Below are 9369 nucleotides of genomic sequence, written 5' to 3' on the forward strand. Positions count from 1 at the left end.
CCAACTGCTTTTTCCATGCAAAACTCTACACTGTGATCCAGGATGAGTATCAGTCAGGATTTTACTTATTTAATAATGGTCAGAGATTCTCCAAAGCAACAAAGGAGACGCCAGCGGGTGAATTATGTCACTGCAGTAGGCAGCTCTGATAGCATTGCTGATGATCCTTGTCTCCTGGTCTTCATGCCGTGTGTAATCTCTTCCCTTCAAGTGTGAGCTGGACCTAGCGACTTGCTTCTAATGAGTGGATACAGCAAAACGCACCTGGAATTCTATACCCCAGATTAGGTAATAGAAAAGGCTCTGGCTTCTGCCTTGCTTGCCTTATGGAAGCCAACTGCCACCATGAGAGGCTTACATGGCAAACACAGAAAGAAGCCGCCAGCCAACAGGCAGCAAGGAGCTAAAGCCCTTCGTGCAACAAACCATGAGGAACGGAACCCCCAGCAACAACATGAGCGTTCTTGGGAGTGGAGCCTTCAGGACCAGCCTTGAGGGGGCTGCAGCCTCGGCCAGCACCTGACTGCAGCCTTGGGAGAAACCACAGGACCCACGTTAGGCCGCGCCTGAGTTTCTGACCCACAGAAAACTTGAGATAAGAAATGGCTTTTTAAAAATAGTTTTTCATTTAAATTAAATATTTGGAATAAATTTTGATTAAGTTTGCAATTAACAGTTAAATAATTAGGAACAACTAATGTACCAAATGTTTTACTCTATTAGTTGTGTGAACAATGTAATTATCTAAGAGTGTTGGTTGATGGTAAAAGAATGTCAATTGCCCAATAAATTTCAAAGATGAATGAACAGGACCTTAAACAGAATGTACTTAGTTGTGGATAATCCTCCCCACACACAAAACCTTTCTGGACATTAATGCGTTCATCCACTGATTGGCAGATGGGCTCTCCACTTCCTGATACCCTGGCCAACAACCCTGAGAGGATTAGCTTCCTGCCACACCAGCAAAGACCCCCAGGACCCACAGCGCTCCCTCCCAGCAGGGACTCCACCATAGGGAATAAAGTAAACACCATGCAGCTGGGCCAGCCTGGTGCTGGTCCCTCTAGCTGTGTCCACACTGAGCGTCACAGAACTTGTAGAAGGTGGCCATTGGCTCGTCCGCAGAGTGGGTCTGACCTGCGTGAAACAGGCACAAGGATGTTTAGGACATGGCTCTGCAGGAGAGTCAACGTGCTCCCAGGCAGCTGCTCACCAGGGACATCCTCCACTTCCTTCATCTTTGGATACTTCAGATTAGTCACCTTGCAGGTGATGTTGTGCATGCAGGGACAGGTGTTGCCCGTGAAATAGGGGCAGTGCTGTCCCTCCTCCATGGTCAGCCCATTCCAGCAGCCCAGGCAGAAGAGGAGCAGGACAGTGGACTGGGCCCCACAGGCTTCTGCAGCCTCTGCTGTGCTCAGGCCAAGAAGTGTTTTTAAGCAACTAAATTTTGGGATAATTTTTCTGCAGTCATAAATAACATGCAATCATTACTATTTAATTAATGGATGTACACCTGGCTGGTATGGCTCAGTGGTTGAGCCTCGACCTATGAACCAGGAGATCATGGTTTGATTCCTGGTCAGGGCACATGCCTAGGCTGAGGGCTCGATCCCCAGTAGGGGGCGTGCAGGAGGCAGCCGATCAATGATTCTCTCTCATCATTGATGTTTCTCTTTCTCCCTCTTCCTTCCTCTCTGAAGTCAATAAAAAATATATATTAAAATAATTAATGGATGTACAAAGTATATGTAAATCTAGCATATTGATAAATATGATACATGAAGTAGTTACAAGCCTTGATTGTATATTAGGCTACAAGGAATATCTCAACAAATATAAGAAAGCAGAAATTGAACAGTTCATCTTCTCTTATTAGGAAACACATTTTTATTTAAGTTAGAAAAACTTTAATTACTTGGAAAGTTTTCTTTTTGTGTATATAATACATACTAAACAGTGCATAAAACATGACATACAGTAAATTATAATTATCAAGTGAACATTTACGTAGACACCAGGTAGGTCAAGAAAAAGCACCCTGCCGGGACCAGAAGCCCATATGCCTTCCCCGATCACAGCTCTTGGGGAACACTACCCTGAGATGACCATGTCTTCGCTTTTCTTTGTTTTACCTCCTAGGTGCACCATAACACATGTCCTCTGTAGTGCTGCTCTCTCCAGCTTAGCAATACGTCTCAGGGCGGATTCCTCGATGCAGAGGCAAGAACCGGTCAGGTCTATGTGAGTTGTGGATCTCGTGCTCTCAGGATAAAGGTGGTGAAGGACACAGGACAGGACAGGGCCAGGAACCAGGCAAGGATGAGGCATCTGCTTCAACCCATTCCCAAGGGAGCTCTGGAATATGGATACACCACAGTGCTAGTCCCACCGAGATACTGTGACAGCAAGTCTGTAAGAAGTCTTTGGCCAGGATGTGCTGGGGGCAGGGACCCTTAGGCCAAGAGCAATTTTCCAGAGTAGGGACCAGTTCTGAGCCATTATCAATCAATACATTTAGGAGCTGAGGGGAGGGTACCATGGCCTGGAAAAGGGGATCTGTACAGGCCAGTGTATCCACTACCTATTATGTTTGAGATTCAGCTTCGTGTATGGGAGCTGCTGTGCATACATTTTCATGGCCAAATAGTGTTCTATTGTATGAATATATCATATGCTGCCAATGAGCATCAACATTGTTTGATAGCTCCCAATTTTCCACATCCTTGCCACTTTTTAATTTCGCCATTCTGGTAAGTTTGTAATGGTAGCTCATTGAGATTTTAATGTGTTTTCTTTGCTAATAATAATGATGTTGCACACCTTTTTATACATTTATTGGCTATTTGGAAATTGCTGCTTTATAAAACTTCTGTTCAAGTCTTTTGCCTAGGTTTTTCATATAATGTCTGTCTTTTCTTATTGATTAGCAGATGTCCTGTCTGCTGTTACTTTGTCAGTTATATTGCGTTGCAAATATATTTTCCCACTCTTCAATCTCTCTTTGGTGACTTCTAGTGAATAAAAGTTTTTGTTTTATGGAATCTAATTTACTAAGCTTTTTTATATTTAAGCTTTTTTATGTATCATTTTAGCAATTTTTTTCCTAAATTGGAGTCATTAAATGTTTTCTATATTATTTTATAAAAGCTTTATAGTTTTGCCTTTCACTCTTAAGTTTTATTTTATTTAGTTATTTTTGTGTATGGTGTGATGTATTTTACTGTGTAAATAACCAGTTGTCTTCAATTAAACTTTTTATCGAAATGCTTATCCTTTCTCCACTGATATTAAATATCATCTCTGACACATATCAAGTTTCCAAATCTGAATGTCTATTTCTAGTCTGTCTATGTGATTCCATTGGCCTACTATCTTAGTTACTGCAGCTTTACAATAGCTGGCACACTAAATCCTTCCGCCCAATTCTTTTGCAAGTGGGCCCTCCTAATCTTAGTGCTTTGCATTTCTATATACATTTTAAAACAAGGTTGCCAAGTTCCACCAGAAACAAATAAAAAAACCTGCTGGGATATTGGGATTGCCTGGACCTCTTGATCACTTTGGTATATTCTCAATTTAGTTAGGTCTTTTCAATGTCTCTTTATAAAGGTTTAAATTTCTAGTAAAGGATAATACATACAGGAAAATATACAAATTATAAGTAGACAGTGGTATTCATTTTCACAAAGTAAACACCTAAGTAACCAGCACCCAGATCCAGAAACAACACTGCCAGAATCTCATTCCCCTCTAAAGTCCCCCTTTAGCTAATAACCTCATCCACAAAGGGCAACCATTTTCATGACTTCCCTTCCTGGCCTGATCACTCCTAACCGCCTGTGCCTTGGCCCCGCCACCATGGCTTTGTCTGGAAGGACGTCCGGAAGGTCTTCTGGTCTAATTAGCATATTACCCTTTTATTAGTATAGATAGCAGTGTATAGCAGTTCTAGTCAATCTACATGTTCATCAATACTTTATATTGTCTATTTTAGTGTAACCATTCTGAGATGGTACAGTGGTGCCATATTGTGGTTTTAATTTGCATGACCTTGAGATGCACCTTTTTTTGTTTGTGTTTTTATTTTTATTGTTGACAGTATTACAGATGTCTCCCAATCCCCACTCCCCCTTAGTCCTTCCCCTCCCTGCCCCTGCCTCACTCCAGGCCTTCACCACACTATTGTCTATGTCCATTGGTTATGCATATATGTATATAAGTTCTTCGGTTAATCTCTTCCCTTCTCCCCAGCCTCTCTGAAATCTGTCCGTCTATTCCATGCATCCATTCCTTTGGACCCCAGTTTATTTGTTTGTCAGTTTATGTCCATTAGATTCCACATAGAAGTGAGATCATGTGATATTTGTCTTTCTCTGAGTGGCTTATTTCACTCAGGTCCATCCATGCTGTTGCAAAGGGTACCTTTCCATATGTTTATTGGCTCTTGAATATCCGTGTCTGTGAGGGACCGATCTGTTCAAGTCTTTTCCCATTTATAAAAGGTTGTCTGCCTTTTGCTTATTGAGTTTTGTCATCTGAATCTATTAAGTTCTTGAGTTTGGGGCTTTGAGCAGTATGTGACAAAATTTTGTACAGTGTGGAAATTCTAGTACATCCAAATCGACTTGGTTCCTGGAATTCTATATGAGACTTTAGATAATGAAGGATATCGGAAGCCACTGGAGGTATGTTTCTGCTGATTCTGGCTTATAGCACCCATTTCCTGGTGAGCTTGATATGCTAACTGCTCATATTTCTGAGATTCTCTGCCGCCTACGATAATGGGGCCTTCTCAGAGAGGATTTGCATTCACCAGCACTTAGGTCATTCCAGGACTACTTTAAACCCACTCAGGACAGAAGACTTTTTTTGGACCATCCAGCAGAGGTGAACTGGGGTGACAAACTCCCAGGGACCACCAGCGTGTGGTTGTAACTACCCAGAGACAGGGTTGTTTGTTTGTCTTTTCTCTTCTTTTTCCTTTCCTTTCCTTTCCTTTCCTTTCCTTTCCTTTCCTTTCCTTTCCTTTCCTTTCCTTTCCTTTCCTTTCCTTTCCTTTCCTTTCCTTTCCTCTCCTCTCCTCTCCTCTCCTCTCCTGTCCTCTCCTCTCCTCTCCTCTCCTCTCCTCTCCTCTCCTCTCCTCCCTCTCCCTCCCCTCCCCTCCCCTCCCCTCCCCTCCCCTCCCCTCCCCTCCCCTCCCCTCCCCTCCCCTCCCCTCCCCTCCCCTCCCCTCCCCTCCCCTCCCCTCCCCTCCCCTCCCCTCCCCTCCCCTCCCTCCCCTCCCCCTCCCCTCCCCTCCCCTCCCCTCCCCTCCCCTCCCCTCTCCTTTCCTTTCCTTTCCATCTCCTCCACTGTTCAACATCAAAGGCTTTTCTTATTCTTACAATCTCCTGGAGGTGGGGGTTAGCATGACAGGAGGTCTACTTCTGGTTCATCCTCAACCTGAGGAGGTTCCCTTTGGGACCCTAACCTTATGGAGGAAGGTTTTCTATTACACTTTCCATGTCTGCCAGAACCCAGACTTTAATGCTGAACTCATGGGCCTTGGGAGGGCTTGAGGAATAAAACCCAAGTTTCCTTAGTTGGCAGATGTCCTCAGAGGCAAAAGCAACTTCAGTGTTCTGTTTCCTCTCTAGATTCCAATTTCATTTAGATTTTGGCCCCATAAATCCTTACTATCTTATCTTTTTCATGCTTTTCAGACTTTTGCAATCTGTGCACATTTTTTAGTTGTTTTCAACTGGGGATTCATCTAAATAGTCTAGTCCCGTGGTCGGCAAACTGTGGCTCGCAAGCCACATGCGGCTCTTTGGCCCCTTGAGTGTGGCTCTTTCTAAGCCTTAGGAGTACCCTAATTAAGTTAATAACAATGTACCTACCTATATAGTTTAGGTTTAAAAAATTTGGCTCTCAAAAGAAATTTTAATCGTTGTACTGTTGATATTTGGCTCTGTTGACTAATGAGTTTGCCGACCACTGGTCTAGTCTGTTACATTACCCAAAATATGACTTCCTTTAAGTTTTCAGACTATCAAACAACCACGGGCAGAGGAAGGAAATCTCTTAAATGAAGTAGCTATAACTGTTTAGTAAATAATTAAAATGAGATCAGTTAACATAAATAAAAAGTATAGGAGTTAGTCAATACTGTATTGTAGAGGCAAAATCCATAGTAACTAGTACTTTCAATATTAAAAAAGAGGGACTATATTATTTACAATTTTACAAAAAGAACACAGATACTCAGCAAAATGAGATTAAAATGACAAAAGTAAATAAATGAAAGAATGAGAAAAATGTAAGTAAACTAAAAGCTGATTCTTGAGGGAGGGGAGATAGGAAAGACCAACTTAACTAATGAATTAGGAAAATAACACAAAACAAAATGAAAGATCAAAGAGATGTGACACTGATAAAAGCTTGCTTTTGTAGGAAGATAGTAGGTACCAAGCATTTTCCAAGTCTCCTCCCAGAGCCCCAGGGGCGTAAGGCATGAAGTCAAATCAGGAAGGATCCAAACCTTCCTCCCTCTGACTCATCCAGAGAAGGACCATTTATAGTGATACCCAAAATACCACGAAGGAGGGATAAGCATTACAAATTGTGTCAGGAGCCCCAAAGACCACCCCCAGTTTCGAGGATTCTCTAGAAGGACTCACAAGACAAAGCATATATTTGTAGGCTGTGATCCATGACAATGAAATATGCGAAGTTGTGGAAAAGGCGCATGGAATCAAGTCCGGAGAAAACCAGGCACAAGATTCTGAGTCCTCTGCAATGGAGTCCCACAGACGTGCTCATTCCTCTGCACACAACTGTGACAGCACCTGTGACGTGGTGTCCTCTGGGGTTTTCACTGGGGGTTGGTTACCTAGGCAACCTCTGCCTGGCATGTTCCAAAATCTCAGACCAGTTGAAGGAAGCAGATGTTCAGCATGAACCAGATTGTTTGCCCAAACAGTCCCAGCATAGTAAACAACCCCTACCACTCATGGAATGGTGAGAACCCTCCCAAAATTCAAGTCCCCAAATCCTGTCTACCATAGGCCAACAACATTGCAAGTCAGCAGGCCTTCCTAAGGATAGCAGACTTCTCTATACACAAAATTTTATAAGAAAAACATCATTCTTAATTGATTTTATTGTGTATCTAGAAAATATAAAGGACTCATTTGATAAACTATTAAAATGAGTAAGAGTTTACAAATATGGCTTATGTAAAATATGTAAAAAATCAGTAACATTTGGTTATACTTACAGCAACCTAGACAAAAACAAACCCCAAAACTAGGTCCTGTATGCAATAGCAACTAAAACATATATAATGCTTGAGGATAATTTTAACAAAATAAGTAGTGATGGCATGACAAAAAAAATACAAGTTTTATTAATAATGTAAAATAAGACTTGGAAAAATAACCAGATATTTATTCCTGATTAGGAAGACTGCATATGAAAATAACATTTCTAAATTAATTTATAGATTCAATGTAACTCCAATTAAAATCTCTATTCCTTTAAGTTCCTTCTTTAAAAGAAAAATAATTATTTTTGCCTACATTGACAAAGTGCTCCTAAAGTTCATTTGGAGAATAAAAAGGGAAAGAAAATTCTTTTTAATAAAAAATTAGTTGTGGGAGGATTAGTCCTACTCTGTTTTAATCATCTTACAAAGATATGATTAAAACAACGTGTATTTGTACAAAGAAAAAGCTAGATCAATAAAATAAATGTCTTACTATATGAATGACAAGAATCCATACATCACAAATCAATGAGGAAGAAAAAGACTACTAGCCAATATATGATATAGGAATAAGTGTTTAACAATAAGAAACGCATTACCTCAGGCCCTAATTTGTTTTCAGAGGAAGCCAAGTATGTCTTTTTTTTTATTATTATTACTTCCAGTGGTCATTATGTGACACCTAATTAAAGCCAAGATATATTTGCCTTTGAAAAGGATTTATAGGATTATATGCTACTTCTATATGTCCAAAGTAGCTAAATAAAAGGGCAAAAAGTAGCTAAACAAAAGGGCAGAAAGGCCTGGGGGAAATATTGCAAAGAGCTAATATCTTTGTTATAAAAATAAAGATACATATTTATATGAGGCAGAGGTTATAGTAGAAACTAACAGCCCTGTGGCCTTGGGGAAGTTATTTAGCTTCTCTGAGACTCAGTTTTCTTCCTCTTTGCCAGGATCGTGGCAAGGATTTAAGGTATAAGCAAACAAATCGGTTTGGCTCAGTAGATAGAGCATTGGCCTGCAGACTGAAGGGTCCTGGGTTGGATTCCAGTCAAGGGCACATGCCTGGGTTCCGGGCTCGATCCCTAGCAGGGGGCATGCAGGAGGCAGCCACTCAATGAATCTCTCTCATCGTTGATTTTTTTGTGTGTGTTTTTTTTTACAGAGAGGAAGGGAGAGGGATAGAGAGTTAGAAACATCGATGAGAGAGAAACATCGATCAGCTGCCTCCTGCACACTCCCTACTGGTATGTGCTTGCAACCAAGGAACATGCCCTTGACCGGAATCGAACCTGGGGCCCTTGAGTCCGCAGGCTGATGCTCTATCCACTGAGCCAAACCGGTTAGGGCTCGTTGATGGTTCTATCGTTCCTTCTTCCTTCCTCTATGAAATCAATAAAAATATATTTTTTTTAAAAAGGAAAAAACAAACATTAAAAAAATAAAGCATATGCAAAGTTCTTAGCACAATATTTGACATATGTATCATGGTTGCTCAACAAATGATAGTTAGTACTAACTACTCAGTGTTAGTACCACTACTAATGGTGGTAGTCATCACAGTAAGAGCTCACTACGTAAGAAAACATTAAATTCCCCCAAAATAAATACACAAAGAATGTGAACAGAGAGCTCTCAAAAGAGGAAATATAACTAATAAACTTGGGAAAATGTTCAACCTGACCAAAAGTCAAAGAAATACAAATGAAAACAAGATAGCATTTTTTGGCCTACTAAGTTATCAACAATTTAAAATCAGTAGTGGTACCCAGAGCTGGGACAGTGTGCGGAAACGGGTATTTTCATTCATTTCTGAGAATATGTAAATTAATACATATATAAGTGATGTGAGAATATGTACTGCCATTTCAAAAATAATCATATTCTTTGTTTCAGAAATTTCACTGCTGAGATTCATCCCTAGGTCAGAGCCCCAAACATGGAAAGGCTGTAGGCATAAAATGTTAAGTGTCATTGTCATTGAGTAATTGGAAACAACCCAGCCATCCAGTGATGGGAGGACTGAGTAGGATTCGCTCAGGGGGTATGGTGATTACACTGATACCACACAGAAAATACAATGAGAGAGAGAAAGCAGGATGCAGTGTTTTCTG

General features: G+C 40.9%; 1 pseudogene; it reads right to left on the reverse strand.

Moving 5' to 3' along the window:
- Nucleotides 1-1066: 1066 nt before the first annotated feature.
- LOC118678196 lies at nucleotides 1067-2115 on the reverse strand (annotated as a pseudogene).
- Nucleotides 2116-9369: the final 7254 nt, after the last annotated feature.

The sequence above is a fragment of the Myotis myotis genome, unplaced genomic scaffold, assembly GCF_014108235.1.
Source record: "Myotis myotis isolate mMyoMyo1 unplaced genomic scaffold, mMyoMyo1.p scaffold_m19_p_1, whole genome shotgun sequence".
Lineage (NCBI taxonomy): Eukaryota > Metazoa > Chordata > Mammalia > Chiroptera > Vespertilionidae > Myotis > Myotis myotis.